This window comes from Penaeus vannamei, chromosome 7 (assembly GCF_042767895.1).
Source record: "Penaeus vannamei isolate JL-2024 chromosome 7, ASM4276789v1, whole genome shotgun sequence".
Classification (NCBI taxonomy): Eukaryota; Metazoa; Arthropoda; class Malacostraca; order Decapoda; family Penaeidae; genus Penaeus; species Penaeus vannamei.
In genome coordinates this window covers 37,286,701-37,296,700 of record NC_091555.1, presented here as the reverse complement: position 1 = coordinate 37,296,700, position 10,000 = coordinate 37,286,701, and the positions used below count along the sequence as shown (strand labels likewise).

Sequence of the window (10,000 nt, the reverse complement as noted above, 5' to 3'; positions counted from 1 at the left end):
AGAAATGTTTATATTTGTAAACACTGATAATCCAACAGACATATCAGTATATCAAACTATATTAGTGAAGATATCTTTCTCACTTCTCCCTTCTTCTTCTTCTTCTCTCTCTCTCTCTCTCTCTCTCTCTCTCTCTCTCTCTCTCTCTGTCTCTCTCTCTCTCTCTCTCTCTCTCTCTCTCTCTCTCTCTCTCTCTCTCTTTCTATCCATACATCTATCTATCTATCCTCCTTCCTGCCCTCCTGGCCTTCCTTCTTTCCACTCCTTCCCTCCCTCCCCCTCTTTCACCTTCCCCTTTACTCTCTGCTCCCTTCCTCCGCTTTCCATCTCCACCTGTTACCTTCCACTTCTCATCCCTCCCTTTACCCTCCTCTTTCCTTCCCCTCACCCCCTCCTCTTTCCCTTCTCTTTCCCTCCTCCACCTCATCCTCCCTTTACCCTCCCCTCACCCTCCTCTTTCTCTTCCCTCAGCCTCCTCTTTCCCTCCCTTTTCCCTCCACTCACCCTCCCCTTTCCCTCCTCTTTCCCTCCACCTCACCCTCCTCTTTCCCTCCCCTCACCCTCCTCTTTCCCTCCCCTTACCCTCCTCTCCCTATCATCTGGAGGTTGCGACCTAGACTCTCTGACAATAGCTTGGGTCCTGCAATAACAGATACGCTATTCCTGTCGCCAGTATTCACAAAACCATTTTTTTTTTTTTTTTTGACTTAGAAATACAACTCGAAGTGAGTGAGAGGATGGGAGGATGGGGGGAAGGGAAGGAGGATGGGAGGAAAGGGAGGGAGGGAGGAAATGGAGGGAGGGATGGAGGGAGTATGGGAGAGAGAGAGAGAGAGAGAGAGAGAGAGAGAGAGAGAGAGAGAGAGAGAGAGAGAGAGAGAGAGAGAGAGAGAGAGAGAGAAAGAGAGAGACAGTTTTACAGACAGATAGACAGACAGACAGAATGGCAGACAGACTGACAAAGACAGACAGACAGAAAGAAAGAAAGAAAGAAAGAAGAAAGAAAAATGAAGATAGAGAGAAGGACAGAAAATGAAAATCAAGAAAAGAGATAAAGGGAGAGGGAAAAAGAAAAAAGAGAAAAGAGAGAGAGAGACAGACAGACAGAGAGAGACAGATAGACAGAGACAGAGAGAGAGAGAGAGAGAGAGAGAGAGAGAGAGAGAGAGAGAGAGAGAGACAGACAGACAGACAGACAGACAGACAGACAGACAGACAGAGAGAGTAGCAACCACCCAGCCAACCCAAAAAGACTTCCTCTCCCTTATCATTATCATTATCGAAGAGATTTTGATATTTTTCCCTGGGTGGAAGAGGCGGGGGGGGGGGGGTCATATACACAGAATAATAGACTGACAGTTAGATGGATGGAAAGAAATAGAGAGAGATGATCGATAGATATATGAGGGGAGGGGGAGGTGGAAGTCGACAAGAGGCAGAGGAGGAGAAGAGGAGGAAGGAAGGAGGAGGAGGAGGGAGGAGGAGGAGGAGGAGGAGGAGGAGGAGGGAGGGAGGAGGAGGAGGAGGAGGAAAGGAGAAGGAGAAGGAGGAGGAGGAAGAGGAGGAGGAGGAGGAGGAGGCGGCGGCGGCGGCGGCGGCGGCAGCGGAGGCGGAGGAGGAGTAGTAGAAGCAGAAGGAGAAGGAGAAGGAGAAGAAGGAAAATAAAAATAAAAAATAATGACAACAACAATAATAATAACAAAAAGAAAAAGAAGAATTAGAAGAATTAGAAGAAGACGACGAAGAAGAATGAAAATAAGGAGCAGAAGAAGAAGAAGAAATAGGGTTTGGGAGAAGCAGAAGAGTGGTTCAAAGCGTGACCTCAAGGGCTGTTAGGGGAGCCTACAAAGAGAGGGGAGGAGGGTGAGGGGAGGTGGGGAGGAGGGGATGGAGGATGAGGGGGGGGAGGGAAGAGGGGGGGCACGAAGGGGGGAAAAAAGATGGGGGCGAGGTGTAGGCAGTGAGAGGGAGGGGAGAGGAGAGGGGGGGAATGGATGGATGGGTGGGGGGGGTGGGAGGGGAATGGGCTTGAGGGTGAAGAGGGGACGACTTTGGGGGAGGGGAGGAGGGTAGTAAGACAGACAGACTGTTTAGACATGTGTGGGCGGCATTGAACAGGGCGAGGGGAGAGGGAGGGAGGGAGGGAGGGAGGGTAAAAGGGGGCGGGAGGAGTTGGAAGGGGAGGAAGGGAGAGAGGGAGGGAGGGAAGGGGAGAGTGGAAGGTGGGGAGGAAGGAAGGAAGAGGTAGGAGGGAGGCAAAACAGGAAGGAAAGAGGAAGGAAAGGAGGGTAAAGAGGCGGAAGAGAGGGACAGAGGGAAGGGAAACGAAACAGAAGGGAGAGAAGGAAAGAAGTGAATGACATGAGAAAGAGGAGAGAGAGGAAGAAGAGGTAAAGGAGGAGAAGAACTGGGTTGACGTGGGTGGACGTGGGTGGGGCGGGGAGCGGGGGCAGTGGGGTGGTGGGGGGATGGGCATGGTAGGCCGCGAGGGGGGCGGAGTCAGGGGAGAGGCTTGGTCCAACACCCCTCGCCGATTAGGGAACCTTACAAGGAGAGCGCAGGAGGCGTCTAGATAAATCCAGGTAAAGGGAGGGGTACATTTTGCGGAGGAAAGGAGGGGGTGGGGGTGGGGGTGGGGGAGAGAGGTGGTGGTGGAGGTGGTGGAGGTGGAGGTGGGAGGTGGAGGTAAGATGGACGTGGTGGGTGGAGGAGGAGGAGGTGGAGGAGGGAGGAGGAGGTGGAGGAGGAGGAGGAGCAGGAGGAGGGAGGAGGGAGGATATGGAGTGTGTGGGAGGGGAGAAGGGAGGGAGGAAGGGAAGTAGCAGTAGAAGTGGGGGGTAGAGGTGGAAGTGGAGGAAACAGAGGAGAAGCAGCAGCAATAAGAGAATCAAAACGAGGATGAACAAAAAAAAAACAGCAGCAGCAACAACAACAAAAAAAAAAAAAAAACAACAAGAGGAAAGAGAGAAGAAAGAAAATAGCAAAGGGTATCAGCGCAAAAAAGACGAAGATAAAGAAGGGGAAAAAACGGTAATGAGGGAGGGAGGGAGAGAGAGAGGGAGGGAGGGAGGGAGTGAGGGAGGGCAGTGAGTGGGTGTGTCTGTCTGGGCTATTTCAGGATCTCTTGTCGTGGGGTGAGGGAGGAAGGGAGGGAGGGAGGGTGAAGGGAGGAAGGTGAAGGAAGAGGGGGAGGGAGGAGTACTTAGAGGAGGGGGAGGGAGTAGGGAGATGGGGGAGGGGTGTACTAGAGGAGGAGAGGGGAGGGAGTAAGGGAAGAGGAGAGTACTAGGAAGAGAGGTGAGGGGGAGAATGGGGGAGAGGGGCGTAGGAGGGGAGGAGGGAGGAAGGAGGGATTATCTTGAGCTTTGAAGGCGATGGGGAAAGAGAGAAGAGGTAGACGAAGGGGAGAAGGGCAGAAGAGGAAGAAAAATAGTAGCAGAAGAGAATAAGAACGTGAACATGAAGAACAAGAATGAGAATAAGAACTAATGCGAAAGAGTTTAAAACATCACGAAAGAAAGGAGGAGGAAAAAGAGGAGCAGGAGGAGGAGGAGGAGGAGGAGGAGGAGGAGGAGGAGGAGGAGGAGGGAGAAGGAGGAGGAGGAGGAGGGGGAGGAGGAGGAGGGGGAGGAGGAGGAGGAGGAGGAGGAGGAGGAGGAGGAGGAGGAGGAGGAGGAGGAGGAGGAGGAGGAGGAGGAGGGAGGGTGAAAGAGGAGGAGGAGGGAGGATGAAGGAGGAGGAGGAGGAGGAGAGAGGAGGAAGGAGGAGGAGAAGAAGAAGAAGAAGGAGGAGGGAGGAGAGAGGAGAGGGAAAAAGAGGATGCAGAAGGAGGGAGGAGGGAGGAGGGAGGGTGGGAGAGAAGAAAAAGAAGAAGAAGAAAAGAAAAAGGGAAGGAGGAAAAAGAAGAAGAGGATGAGAAAGAGGAATAGGAGAAGGAGGCGGAAGATAAAGAGGAGCAGAGGAGGAGCAGAAGCGCGAGAGATCGTACCTAGAGATCCATCGGTAATGTCAAGGGGGACACTCAGGTGACTCGGCGGGGAGCAACGCACACATACATACACAGAGATGCAAATGTACACATGGACGGATAGATGCACGTACAGAGACACACGAACGCGCATCAACGCACACGTGAACATCAGACACACACATGCACGCACGCACACTTTTTACACGTACGCGCATACATTCACACTCAGACACACACATGCACGCACGCACGCACATATTCACTTGTACGCACACACACATCTACACACACACACACACACACACACACACACACACACACAACACACACACACACACACACACACACACACACACACACACACACACACACACACACACCCACACACACACACACACACAACACACACACACACACACACACACACACACACACACACACACACACACACACACGTACTGAGCGGAGGTCGGATGTTCACGTGTGTGAGCGTGGGGATGGGGGACGAGTGGGGGGAGGAGGGGAGGGGGGGAGGAAGTGCAGAGGCGTCGGGTCAGAGGGGAGAAGTGGAGAGGGGGAGGGGGGAGAGAGGGAGAGGGGGTCGGAAGGGAGCGGGTGTTACCGTTGTTTACGAGTGGGAGGGAGGAGGGAGGGGAGGAGGGAGGTGGGGAGGAGAGGTGGATTCAGTTAGAGCTGTTTAGATGCATCGAGGTGAGGGGAGGAGAGTAGGAGGAGGGAGGGGAGGGAGAGAAGGGGGGAAGGAAGGAAGCGAGGGAGAGAATGGAGAGAGAGGAGGAGAGAAAGGAGGAAGAGAGGGAGAGGAGGAGGGAATGGAGAGAGAGAAGGAGAGAAAGGAGGAAATAGAGTGAGGAAGGGAGGGAGCAAAGGAAGGAAGCGATATAGAAAAGGAGGGAAGGGAGAGAGAGAAGTAGAAAGGGGACGGAGAGAAGAAAGAACAAGAATGAGGAATAAACCGAGTAAGAAAAAGATTAGTGAAAGAAGAAGGACGAGAAAGATCGGGAGAGGAAGGGAAAGAGAAAGATCCGGGGAAGGAGAAGGAGGAGGAGGAGGAGAAGGAAAGAGGTAGGAAGGGGAAGATCGTGGGAGGAGGGTGAGAGGGGAGAGGAGGAGGGGAGGGGAGAGAGGGGGGGATTAAAAGAGGCCATGCGGGCGGCGGGGATCGATTTTCCAAACACGTAAACTTCTCGGTCTCTCTCTCCGTCGTGTGTGTGTGAAGTGTGTTTGAGTGCAAGCGGGTGTGAAAAGGGGGTAGAGGGGGGGGGGGTAAACAAGAGGTACGCAGAGAGGGAAAGGGAGAGGGGGAGGAAGAGAGGGAAAGGGAGAGGGGGAGTAATGAAGGGAGGGAGGGAGGAAGAGGGAGAGGGAGACAGACAGACTGACAGACTGACTGACTGACTGACTGACTGACTGACTGACTGACTGACTGACTGACTGACTGACTGACTGACTGACTGACTGACTGACTGACTAACTAACTGACTGACTGACTGACTGACTGACTGACTGACTGACTGACTAACTGACTGACTGACTGACTGACTGACTGACTGACTGACTGACTGACTGACTGACTGACTGACTGACTGACTGACTAACAGACAGAGACAGAAGGAAGGAAGAAAGAAAGAAAGGCAGGAATGAGGTTTAAAAAAGAAAAAAAGAAAAAAATCAGAAAAAAAACAGAAAGCGAAAAAGGGAGACACAAAAAGACAGAGATAAAGAAAGAGAAAGAGAAAGGGGGAGGGGGGAGGGGAAGGGGAAGGGGGGGGGGGCGGACGTGGTTGATGGTGAAGCTAATTGACAAATCGGGGCTGAATGGGCGGCGGACCTTCCCTTCCGCGGCGGGTTTTAATTGAATGCGAATAAATTGGCACAATTGTTTCCCTTTTCTCCTTCTTCGTCTTCTCTTTCTCTTCTTCTTTCTCTTCTCTTTCTACTTCTTTCTCTTTCTCTTTCTTTTCTTCTTTCTCTTTTTCTTTCCCTTTCTCTTCCCCTTTCTCTTTTTCTTTCACTTTCTGTTTCCCTTTCTCATTCTCTTTCTCCTACTTCCCCTTCTTCTCTTTCCCATTCTTATTCTTATTCTCCTTTTCCTTCATCTTTCCCTCCTCCTTTACCCTTATTCTTTCCCAACTTCCCATCAATATATATTTATTTCTCCTATTCTAAAATCTCACCGAACGCAAAAAAAAAAAAAAAAAAAAAAATGCACCGCTAAAAGTAAAAAAAAAAAATCGTTAAAAAATACATATATATATATATATATATATATATATATATATATATATATATATATATATATATATATATACAGCATATGCCCTACCCAAAGATGCTGTAACTCACCCGCTCTCGGCATTCTTAAGTTTCATCTCCTGACTTCGAGCATCACCTTCTCTCCTTTCGCTTCCGTCTCTCTTTAAACCACGGGGACTGAGTGATGCTGAAGCGACAGATGCTGTGTCTATCTTCGTTTTTTTACCACTTTTTTGCCTCCTCGTCTTCCCTTACCTTTCGGAGTTTTTTCTTTCTTCCTTTTTTTTTTCTTTCTTTCTATCGGTTTTTGTTTCTGTTTGTCAGTCTATTTCTGTTTGTGTTTCTTTGTCTGTGTCTCTCTTCCTCTTCCTCTTCCTCTTCCTTTCCTTCTTCCTCTCCCTCTCACTCTCCCTCTCCCCCTGAATCTCCCTCTTCCTCACCGACTCCATCCCCCTCTTTCTTTCCATCTCCCTCCTCTTTATCTCTCTCTCTCTTTCCATCTCCATCTCCCTCTCCCTCTCCCATTCCCTCTCCCTCTTTCTCTCTCTCTATTTCCATCTCCATCTCCACCTCCATCTCCCTCTCCCATCTCCCTCTCCCTCTCCCTCTTCCTCTTTCTCTCTCTTTGTTTCCATCTCCTTCTCCATCATTTCATCTCCATCTTCCTCTCTCTCTTCCCACTGCTGGTATACTTTCCTCAGTGTGTTTACTCGACCGCTATCTTCAGGATATATTTGGATTTCTCTCCTTCTGTTTACTCCACTTTTGTTATCCTTCCCTCCTTCTCACTTCTCTGTTTTCTATATCTGTCTGTCTATTTGTCTGACTGTCTGACTGTTTGTCTGTCTGTTTGACTGACTGACTGACTGACTGACTGTAAGCCTGTGTCTGTCTGTCTGTCTGTCTGCCTGCCTGCCTCTCTCTCTCTCTCTCTCTCTCTCTCTCTCTCTCTCTGTCTCTCTCTCTCTCTCTCTCTCTCTCTCTCTCTCTCTCTCTCTCACACACACACACACACACCTATACACAAACACACACACACACACACACACACACACACACACACACACACACACACACACACACACACACACACACGCATTTGCTAATTTGATCACTATTTTTATATTTCCTTTTTTAAATCTGTTTGACCTCGATTACTTTGTTATCGTTCTTTTCCATTTTTTCTTTTTTCTTCTTTTTCAGCACAGTTATCATTTTCATTTTTCTTACTTTTTATCTCCTTCCTTTTTTGTTTCGTCTTTTTTTTTCATTATTCCGCATCTCCCACTCGGTCCTCCTGCCTGTCTTTTTGTTTGTCAGTTCCTTTGTTTATCTATTTATGTCTTTCTGTCTATATTTATCAGTCAGTCTCAGGTTTTCAGCCATTACCTCTATCTCGGTTTCTGTCTCTAAGTATGTCTCTGTGTTCTTTTGTGTTCTCTCTATACCTCTCCCTTTCTCCTTTAACTCTTTCGTTCTCTCCTCTCATTTTCTCCTTCTCTCCTTCTCTCCCTCTCTCATTCTCTGCCTCTCTAATTCTCTCACTCTCTCCTCTCTCACACTCACTCCTACACCCCCTCTCTCTCTCCCTTTCTCTGAACTCTCTCCCTGCCCCACTCTTGTTTCCACTCCCTCTCTCTCTCTATCTCTCCCACTCCTCCCTTTCCCTCTCTTGTTTCACTCCCTCTCTCTCTCTCTCTCTCTCCCACTCCTTCTCCCTTTCCCTCTCTTGCTTCAACTCCCTCTCTCTCTCTCTCTCTCTCACTCCCTCTTCCACTCCCACTACCTTTCCCACTCCTTCTCCCTCTCCCACTCCCTCTCCCACCTGATAGTCTATGCTCAAGCCGTGGAAACCTCAGCGTTGTTCTTAATCTTAATCTTAATCCCTCTCTCTCTCTCCCACTCCCTCTCCCACTCTCCTCCTCCCTCTCCCATTCCCACTCCCACGCCCTCTCCCACTATCACTCCCACTCCCACTCCCTTTCCCACTCCCTTTCCAACTCCTTCTCCCTCTTCCACTCTCACTCCCTTTCCCACTCCTTCTCCCTCTTCAACTCCCTCTCCCACTCCCTCTCCTTTCCCACTCCTTCTCCCTCTTCCAATCTCACTCCCTTTCCCACTCCTTTTCCCTCTTCAACTCCCTCTCCCTCTCCTCTCCCACTCCTTCTCCTCTCTCCTTCCTCTCTCCCACTCCCACTCCCCACTCCCTTTCCCCACCCCACTCCCTCTCCCTCTCCCTCTCCCTTTCCCACTCCCTTTCCCAACTCCTTCTCCCTCTTCCACTCTCACTCCCTCTCCCACTCCTTCTCCCTCTTCAACTCCCTCTCCCACTCCCACTCTCCCTTTCCCACTCCTTCTCCTTCTCTCCCAATCTCACTCCCTTTCCCACTCCTTTCTCCCTCTTCAACTCCCTCTCCCTCTCCCTCTCCCACTCCTTCTCCCTCTCCCTTTCCCTCTCCCACTCCCACTCCCACTCCCTCTCCCTCTCCCTCTCCCTCTCCCACTCCCCACACCTATTCCCACTCCCTCTCCCTCTCCCTCTCCCACTCTCACACCCTGATAGTCTATGCTCTCAAGCCGTGAAAACCTCAGCGATGTTCTTAATCTTAATCTTAATCCCTCTCTCTCTCTCCCTCCCTTTCCCACTCCCTCTCCCCCTCCCTCTCCCATTCCCTCCCATCTCCCACTCCCTTCTCCCTTTCTCCCACTCCCTCTCCCTCTCCCCTCCCTCTCCCTTTCCCAGTCCTTCTCCCTCTTTAACTCTCACTTCCTCTCCCACTCCCCTCTCCCTCTCCCACTCCCACTCCCTTTCCCACTCCTCTCTCCCACTCCCTCTCCCACTCCCTCTCCCTCCCCTCTCCCTCTCTCACACCTGATAGTCTATGCTCAAGCCGTGAAAACCTCAGCGATGTTTGCCTTACCTTTTGGCTTCTTGCTTTCCCCTCTTCCGTCGTTCTGTCTCTGCGGCCCTCCTGTTTATTCTTTCTCCTCTTGTTTTCTCTCTCTCGTCTCTCTCTTCCTTACTTCTCTCTCTCTCTCTCTCTCTCTCTCTCTCTCTCTCTCTCTCTTTTCGTGTTATGTTTACCCGAGCTTCTTTTTTTTTCGTCTCTCTCTCCCTTGCCTGTGAAAGAAAAGAGAAAAAAAATAGAGTTCAATTTTCAGATAATGTGTGTTGCGTTGTCAAGGACTGGGAGGTTGGGTACGTAAGTAGGAAATAGGAGGAGGGTGACACATTGAAAGATGGTAGAGAGGGGAAGGGAAGAGGGAAGAGGGAAGAGGGAAGAGGGGAAGGGAAGAGGGGGAAGAGAAGAGGGAGATGGGAAGAGGGGAGAGCGGAGGAGAGGGGGCAAGAGAAGGGAAGAGAGGGATGATGGGTGACACATTGAAAGATGGTAGAGGGAAGGGAAGGGGAAGGAAGGGAAGAGGGAGATGGAAAGAGGGAAGGGAGGAGGGAAAAGGAGGAAGAGGGAGAACAAGAGGGGAAGGGGAAGGAAGAGGGGAAAGGAGAGGGAAAGAGGGAAGAGGGGAAAGGGAAGAGGGAAGAAAGATGGTAGAGAGGGAAGAGGAAGGGGAAAAGGGAAGGAAGAGGGGAGAAGGGAAAAAAGGAGGGAGAGGGAAAACAAGGGAAGATAGGGATGAAGGGTGACACATTGAAAGATGGTAGAGAGGGGAATGGAAGGAGGAAGAGGGGAAGAGGGGAAGGAGGAAGAGGGGAAGAGGGAGAAAGAGAGGGAAAAGGAGGGAAGAGGGGGAGAG

At 50.6% G+C, this 10,000-nt stretch overlaps 1 protein-coding gene across 2 annotated transcripts in view; it reads right to left on the bottom strand.

The window, feature by feature from the left end:
* The window catches only part of LOC113805012 (uncharacterized), a 72,303-nt gene that overhangs the window by 25,181 nt on the left and 37,122 nt on the right, over positions 1 to 10,000 (bottom strand). For both annotated transcript variants that reach the window (XM_070123757.1, XM_070123758.1), the window contains exon 2: positions 9,166 to 9,365. The gene's annotated coding sequence lies outside the window, so the exon portion shown is untranslated. The remainder of the gene's footprint in view (positions 1 to 9,165; positions 9,366 to 10,000) is intronic.